This window comes from Silene latifolia, chromosome 8 (assembly GCF_048544455.1).
Source record: "Silene latifolia isolate original U9 population chromosome 8, ASM4854445v1, whole genome shotgun sequence".
NCBI lineage: Eukaryota > Viridiplantae > Streptophyta > Magnoliopsida > Caryophyllales > Caryophyllaceae > Silene > Silene latifolia.
This window is the reverse complement of record NC_133533.1, coordinates 104,431,919-104,441,246: the sequence shown is the minus strand read 5'-3', so window position 1 is coordinate 104,441,246 and position 9,328 is coordinate 104,431,919.

Here is a 9,328-nt window from a genome sequence, read left to right as displayed (position 1 = left end):
AATTAAAAAATGTAAGTTAAAAAAATTAAGGTATAAACACAAAAAAGAAAGAAAACAATATGGTAAACTATTGATCTCCTCTCATAATTTTTGTTATTTATTTACCTTATTTATTTAACCATTATTTCCTTTATTTAATGAAATGACCTTTTAACTTTCCTTTCATCATTACTATATATACTCAATAGTTATGTACCATTTTTTTTTATTTTCCGTCCATTCATAAAATTTGAGAGAATTAGTAATAAAAATTTTCATATATAAATATAACTATTATATATACCCTAATTTTCAATTTAATTCAAAAAAATAGCACCTAAAGTAAACATAGAAAAGTAAATTAATTGTTTTATTTTTTTATTGTTCTTATGTTTTGTATTAATTTGTGTTTATTTTTTGTGTTTATATTAATATTGCATGGGAATGAATTTTCAACTTTATTCAAAATTAAGGTATAAATTAAACACAAAAAAGAAAGAAAAAAGTATTGTAAACTATTGATCTCCTCTCATAAATTTTGTTATTTATTTACCATATTTATTTAACTATTATTTCCTTTATTTAACGAAATGACCTTTTAACTTTCCTTTCATCATTACTATATATACTCAGTAGTTATGTACTATATTTTTTATTTTCCTTTCATTCATAAAATTTGAGAGAATTAGTAATAGAATTTTCCATATATATAACTATTATATTCACCTTAATTTTCAATTTTATTCAAAAAAATAGCACCTAAAGTATGCATAGAAAAGTAAATTAATTGTTTCGTTTTTATTATTCTTATGTATTGTATTAATTTGTTATTATATTTTGTGTTTGTATTAATATTGAAGGAGAATGAATTTTCAACTTTATTCAAAAAATTGGTAGGTAAGGTATATCTAAAGAACTAAATTAATTATTTTGCCTTTTTATTTTATTTTATTTTATTTTGAATTAATAAGAATATTATTAGTTATTTTTTTATGTTTAAATTAATATTGCAGGAGAATGAATTTTCAAATTTATTTAAAAAATTGGTATGGTACGAAAAGTATACATAGAGAACTAAATTAATTGTTTCACTTTATATTTTTGTTATATTTTGAATTAATTAGAATTTTTTTTGTTTTTTTTGTGTGTTTGTATTAATATTATAGAAGAATGATATACTCACGTATCAATAACAATCCACGAGATTGGAAATAATGGCTATGGATCTTCTTTATAGATTTTTACTTTGTTTCAATGACTTTCACTTTTGTCGGTTTTTCTTTTTTTCTATAGTGGTGTATTTGAAATATCGAATGGTAGCAAAAATATTTAATAAGTTGTTGACATGTTGTTACATTATTGTCCTTCACTCTTTCCTACACTTTAGTCTCCTCTGTAACACTTATGTTCTATTTTTATTTTGTCAAATAGGTTACAAATCAAACTGCTAGCCAAACTGTTAAAGTACGATGCACATATGTCAATTTGATCTTATCATAGTGTTATAATATGCATAATAAATGCTATGCATAATTAGTAATTAGTCAGAAACCGATTCTTATTCTCCAATTCATTGTTCCAATTTCAATGCTTCCAGGCCTTTAAATCATTTCTTTTGTTTTCCATCAAATATACTATTCTGTAACTCACAATATTTTTTGGATAAATAATTTTTTTGAATGATTTGTTTATATTTTATTTTCTCATGAATTAGGAAAGGCTAATATTTCGTATGAAGTATAATAGTATTGTTGTGATTATAATTCATGTCATATGAATTCGTCACGTCATATTAAAAATATGCAACATCACATTTAAATATGCCACGTCACATTAAATCTTAATCTAGGTGGCTTTTTGGATCCTACGTGACTTTGTCTATGTGGCATTTATTTGTCATTTTAGGGTAGCCTTTTAATTATATTTTTTAGATTAAACAAATGATTGAGAGAGAGGGACTACTCCATATAAGTTATTCACAAATTAAACATTTAAACACAATCAATTATTAACGATCCCGTGATTTGCACGGGCTCCAAAACTAGTTTTCTTCTTATAAAGTTTATGAAAGTAGCTTTAAAGTTAAAATTAACTCTTTACAAACTCATTTATATTTAATAAAATTTTAAAACATGAATCATATTTACTTGTACATGATTAATGATTCTAGTGTGGCAATGGCTCTCTTTTATTATATTTTTGTAGTATTATATGAAGGGTTCTGTAATGATTTTCAACAAATTTGAATTACAGTATTCCCAAGACCTCGTGCATGTTAAGTATTAAGATTAAACAAAAGGGTGATTAGCAAACTTACTTGGATGCGGAAGAACTCCAATAAGATGCTAATAATAAGAAGTATATAATCCCAAATTGCAGCTGCTTGAATAATAGTATAATCTATGAGACCGTCTCATAGTAACGCTCCAAGTATTGTGCCTCTACCGGTATCTACACAATATAAGCATGTGTTAGGCCCAAATTCCGGATATGGGCTGGGCCAGGGAAACAGATCAGGAGGCAGAACCAGGAGGCAAAACCAGAGTCAGCGTGCATAGAGGCTTGGACCCGGACTAGGACGCTCGCATATACTTGAGTAAAATAAGGAAATCCTAGTCGTTACCATATTCTGAATAAGGAAAGTCCAACCTTAGACCAAACTCGGAATACTTGATGAGGCAGCAAATTAAAGAACCCTAGGAGGAAGAGCTTCACTATATAAGGGGCATAAACACAAGACCTAAGATTCATTCAAGAACCCTAACATTGAAAGTATAATTGCTCTAGCAAACGTCTCACATTGTACTTTCCACCAAATTATAGTGAAAACATTGCTGGGATTCGGTCTCCCCCCGCGGTTGTTTCCCATATCGGGTTTTCCGCGTAACCAAAATTGCGTGTGTCCTTTATTTACGTTTACATTCAATTCGTCATAACACACAAAATAAAATCGTCAACAAGTCGTAATATTGATTAGGCACTAAGACCACTTTAACCCTAAATTGGTAGAAATTTACCAAAACAGCATGTATGCTAGTACAAATTTAAGGGCAATTTTCTTCCCTTTTTCTCCCTTGAGATTTTTGTCTTTTTGAAAAACTGATCATCAAACATCTCCCCTTATATCTCTATATATAGGGAGTTCAAGGAGAATCCTAGACTATCTAGGATATGAAAGTCTAATAGAATAATCTTTTATTATTCTTATTACCTGTATAATAATTAATCTATATTAATTATAATTGCCCAAAACTCATCTAGTGTGTAACGGACCGATTAATACTACCCAAATCCTAACTCATTTAGGACTCGAACTACAAGCGGCTCCTAGCAGAACATTGTAGCCAGATAGAATTAATCGGTTATACAATATTCCGGACATATGGGCATACTAACTCTTTCAGTCTCCTACTTGCACTTATGTCCTATAAGGCACCATAATCTCTTTGCTTCTATCTCTTCAGAGAGAGTAGGGTAGGAGAAGTGTCATTCCTATAAATCTCTATCTCTTTTCTCGAATCTCTAAGTTGAATTGTTACAACAGACGAATGACTTTCACCTCGTCTGGGCATGGCCATGCACTTATACAATTCCCACTCTTCCAAAGGCCGAAGATGATAAATTCCTTTCTCAAAGGAGGAGAAAATCCCATTTTGTCTAACCACATTCTGTCACACATTCTATAACAAGTTCAACCATCACCTTTATAGTCACCAGTCACGGTTGACGTCTGATGATGTCAAAACTAGCACTTCACATGTACAGAATAGTCAAAGACTCAGGTCTAAAGACTACCAAACGGTGAAAAAAACTTTGTTGACACTAAGCAATACCTTAACAAAATTTTTTGACGGATCAGTCTAATACACATTCCAAACATGTATCCATGTGCCTGGTTTGATATCTCAATATTATGACTTAGAGAACGTAGTCATCAACCAACTCACAAATAATCGATATGAGGCGTAAGTGTCCCTTTCACTATGCCCTAATTAGAGACGTATATAAATACATTATCTTACAAAACAAAGTTCCATAACCAAGTCACGCACTTGGTGATCTGTTTAAACAATGTATACTATTTTAGGATAAACATTCAATTATACGATAATTAAATGCAAAATCAACCTTTTATCATATAAAAGAACATGTCATACAAACGTATCAATCATATAGAATATAAACTCTCACTAAAATAAAGACCTCTTGGTAGTATCAAGACCACTCGCTAATGCGTCTTATACAAATCGCAGTGCTATGAATTTTCATATTATAATTGCGAAAAAAGGTTTTCTACGGGACATGAAGCCATTGCATCAATTACTATCTTACATATGTATAATTTACCTTATCTGAATAAAGTAAAATCAATAGCACACGTTTCATTTTTAAATCAAATGTACTCTTTGTTTCTTCATAAGTAACAAAGTATATAGTTGTGTATATGTTTGATTTCCAAACCACACACTCTATTCGATGCTTCATAAGTAACAAAGTACTCATTTTAGTTGTAAAATTAGTCACAATGTCGTACTTGAAACCATTTCAGCATACATACGGATTCTACTCTTTCACATACATTTTGTCATTACCTTTCCATATAATACCCCTGTCCCTATAACCACTAACATAATAAGATTAACCCTTCTACTTTTTTTCCCCTAAAATCCAATCTAATTGTTCAAAGATTTCAACAATGGATCTTAATTCACAAAAAAAATGAATTAATTTACCCAAAGCACAAAATTATTGAAAGAGTGGTCTAACGGAAATTACAAGAACATGTAAAGATGACTGATATTGTTGGTGGCCAATAAGAGTGTTCGAATACGATAAAGAAATACAAGTAGAATAATTTGTTTGGTAAAGAACGAAGGCTTGAAAACGACCAAATAAACGATGGCTAACTTGCGTATTATTTTATGATTTCATTAACAATGCTCATTAAAATACGGTCGCCAGATCTGGATGGAAAATTCTGGATTTGGACGGTGATCAGGGTGGCCTGAGCAGGGTATGAATGTCAGTGGGCGACTTAGGGAGGAAGGAAATTGGTGGTTGTTAGATGGGTGGGTGAATTTTATTTGGTCTTGGGTGAGAAGATAGAAAAAAATGATATGGATAAAATCGTAAAAAGCGCATGTGAAAGAGTAATATTTCTATGTGAAAAAATACGTCCCATTAGATTATGATGAATTACTTTTGTGATTTAGTAATTCTCATATAACGAAAAATTAGAGCTTTCATTTAGAGCTGATCAAATGGCTAAGCCCAAAAGCCCGACTCGACTCGATTTTTTGAAGGGCTTGGGTCTTTTATTTTTGCCAAAAATCCCATGGACCACCCCAAAAAAGGCCAAAGTATTTTTTAGGCTAGGTTTGGACCAAGTGTGTGGCCCAAGTTTTGGCACGGCCAGGCCCGCTTTAATTTACAAATGGATATTTTCTTCTTATAAAGTTTATGAAAGTAGCTTTAAAGTTAAAATTAACTCGTTACAAACTCATTTATATTTATTGAAATTTTAAAACATGAATCATATTTACTTGTACATGATTAATGATTCTAGTGTGGCGATGATTCTCTTTTATTATATTTTGTAGTATTATATGAAGGGTTCTGTAATGATTTTCAACAAATTTGAATTACAGTATTCTCAAGACCTCGTGCATGTTAAGTATTAAGATTAAAAATAAGGGTGATTAGTAAACTTACTTGGATGCGGAAGAACTCCAATAAGATGCTAATAATAAGAAGTATATAAACCCAACTTCCAACCTATGGATACTCGTTTCAAAAACTTTCTCACTTGCCTAACACACTCTGATAACGTGAATCTCAAGGTGTGTCTGATACAACTTATTGTATATTTTCATTGACAAAAACTACATTATTCACGTATACCTGTCAAATCTCATTTCATGTATGTTGACATGTGCTAGGATAATCCAAACTCTATATGGTTACAACACCATCGGGGCATCAACCTAAGTACAAAACTTTGTAATGATACATGAAACTATTTTGGATTCATGGCCTCTAGCCACTTTACACTTTTTTTGAGTTGGAGCTCATTATTGCTTCCTTAAAAGTCAAACTTATGTGGGTTTATTCATAGGTGGTACATCCATGACTTTTCATGGATTTTAGCCATCTCCATCAACATTTGATGAGAATTCCTAAGAATATTGATCTTCTTAAGAATATTCTACTCCCACTGTTTGTTTGGAGACAATATTCCCATTGAGAATCATTTCAAGTAAGAAACTCTTTGTACTTGAATGAGACGTAAAATTAATATCCTACCTTAGGATAATCCCACAAAGTACATATCAAAATTGAGTCTAAATTTCAGAAAACTATTTTTTTTAAAAAGTTTTAAAGATCTCAAATATTAAGAAAATACTATATAGGAACAATTCCCTTACATATCTTATATGTAATGTATATATTCATTGACTTAGATGGAAACAATTTTAAATTGTGTACCTAGATAATTTCGAGCGTATAAAATAGTGAGATCTGCATGACCCATCATAGACAGAACCATATCAAAATAAGGCTCTTCTTATCTTATAAGATATAACATTCCACAATCATTTAGAAAAGACCACCATCAAAATAAAATTAGTATGATATTTTCCCATTTAGGACGAACCCGCACAGTTATATCTTTGTGACATTCCCAAAATACCACATACCAATTTTAGTTAGTGATGTACTTTAAGAAAAAATAATTTTTCTCTAATATTTTTACTGTGAAACTTAGATTGTCTTCTTAAGACTAGTTGTGAAACAATTTCATTACTATTATGATGATCATAAACATTTGGTTCAAGTTTCCCCATCTCGATCAAATCGAGCGATGTTGATTGTCTTCCTAAGTTGACCTTTACTTCAGTCCGAGTCTATTTCAAGTAAACCTTTTAGAAAATCAGACTAATGTTCATAGTATGAACACATGCATAATTACTGAAAATAGTAATTATGATGAAGTATTAGAATCTCATTCCTTAACAACATCACTTAATTAATCCACACATATTTGAATATGTGTGACCAAACTAGTCGGTTGCCCTCTTAACAAGTTAGAGGCACGTTACAGTTTTTCCACCATTTAAATAAAATCCACTTGCCGTAGTCGATCCAAATCAACAAGGCCTAGAGTTCCATCATCATGGAACTTCTTTGAATGTTTATTGTTTCTTGACGCATAAGACAATGTTGTAAGCGCGTGAAACTCGAGTCATAAGACTTGAACCCTTTTTGTATTTCATGTCATAGATGAGATTGAACAAAACTAAAATTGTCTTAACAAGAAAGAGAACAACAATTGTTCTTTATAAAATATTAATTCAATTTATGTCCAAACATGAAAGAATTAACATTTTTCTAACAAAAAATGTAAGAATACTATTATTCAAATAAATCTAGTTTTGAACAATACAACATTCAAATGAATAAATTCTACGCATAATGCATTTCTTCATTATATACGTAGATTTATTCCATTTCTTACCATTATCCTACTCCACATGGCATTACATCCACAATGTAAATACCATCTTTGGTATCTTATACTTTATAGTAGAATATTCGTAGTAACTTTTACTTTTATAACATGCATACTTTATTTAGAAATCATACTTTAATAGCTTCGCAGATCTTCGAGACATTTATAAAAGCTATCTTTCCAATGCTATCTGTAATTACAATAATGACGTTAATCACTAAATGATTTCCATACATGTTTAGACATTGATCTTCAGGTTGGACTTGATAACGATTGTCCATTCCACCATTACCAGTGCCTAAACTCATATCTGAAAGTCTCTTTACTGACGAACTCAAAGAATATTAGTTTTTGATTCTTCTTGATATGAAACTTAATTGTCACTAAGTGAGAAATTCGCTTAAGTTACATGCATCATTCACAATGAATTGAATATAACTTAAGGTAGAACTGAAACAATTTCAATCATCAACCTTTGATGAGAAGAATAGCCAATTAATCCAAATTATCAATATAAGTACGTCATAACAATGACAAGTGGATTAAGTGGATCATTCCATATATTTTTTTCACTAAGCAGGACAATTCCATTATTTTAAACAATTGACACATATGGTACGAATAGTCATCTTTATGACTTTCGGAATATAGTCTAAACTATATACTAGCATTAAGTATGGTTTGATAAAATTTCTTTTGAAGACAAACTTCACTTTGCCTAATTGAGAACAATTCTCAAAGAAACCAATCTATGAATTTGAACGATTCAAACTCACTTGAAAAACATGACAACAATGATAAATTACAACTATCAACATATGCAAAACTAAATATATATATATATATATATATTAATACACTGTAATTATCTTAACCAATTTAAGACACACAATTTGTACGACATTTTTAAACAAATTTAAGATTCACTACACACACAACCCTCATATGTGCATACTATCCTAGAATCCCCAATCATATATAACTTGAGTGAGCTTTGGTTCATCGCCTAAATTACACATATCAAGGTAGACATCATATGTCAATCGCACCAAATGCGACTCCTAGTCGTCAGGTAACATTTTATGTGACTTGACTATTTGCCCCAAAGTCCAAAACTGTTTTGATCACCTTATTAAGTGAACCAAATCTCACGTATGGGTAACTGTTACCCACCTGTTCAACTTATATAGAAGGAGTACTCTACTTTGGCAGACAATACTTTCAACGAAATAAGTATTTTACAGTCATTAATTTGGAAGGACATTACTTAATATTTTTATTGAGGGAATATCGAGTCATACATGACACGGGTCCTAAACATGGCGCTAGTTCTCTTAGGAAAAGGGTAAAAGGGAACCTAGCCGTTCTAATCAACACATCAGGCTTCAATTAATATTTAACATCATATGTAAAAAGTAATATACAAACATTTGTAAATTAGAACAAGTCAAGTTAAGAACCCAAAAACGATTCATAATCGTCTACAATTCATAATTGTTGTTTTTAAACATCTTATCCAAAAACATAATAACATGGGTAGGAAAAGTGTCATCCCTATAAATCTCTATCTCTTTTCTCGAATCTCTGAGTTGAACTATTACAACAGACGACTGACTTTCACCTCGTCTAGAGTTACAAGATTAGGACTTTTAAATTGAATTAGTTCAATTAATGCAATTGTTATATGTTGTTAAACATTAAATTTAGGATTGTATCATAATAGATGTTGATGTATATCGTAATATTTGATATTATGATGTATTCCTTTAATTCAATTAAAAGAACCCTAATTTAATTGATTTTAACAAAGCCCTAATTTGTTGTTAGATGCCTAATTTA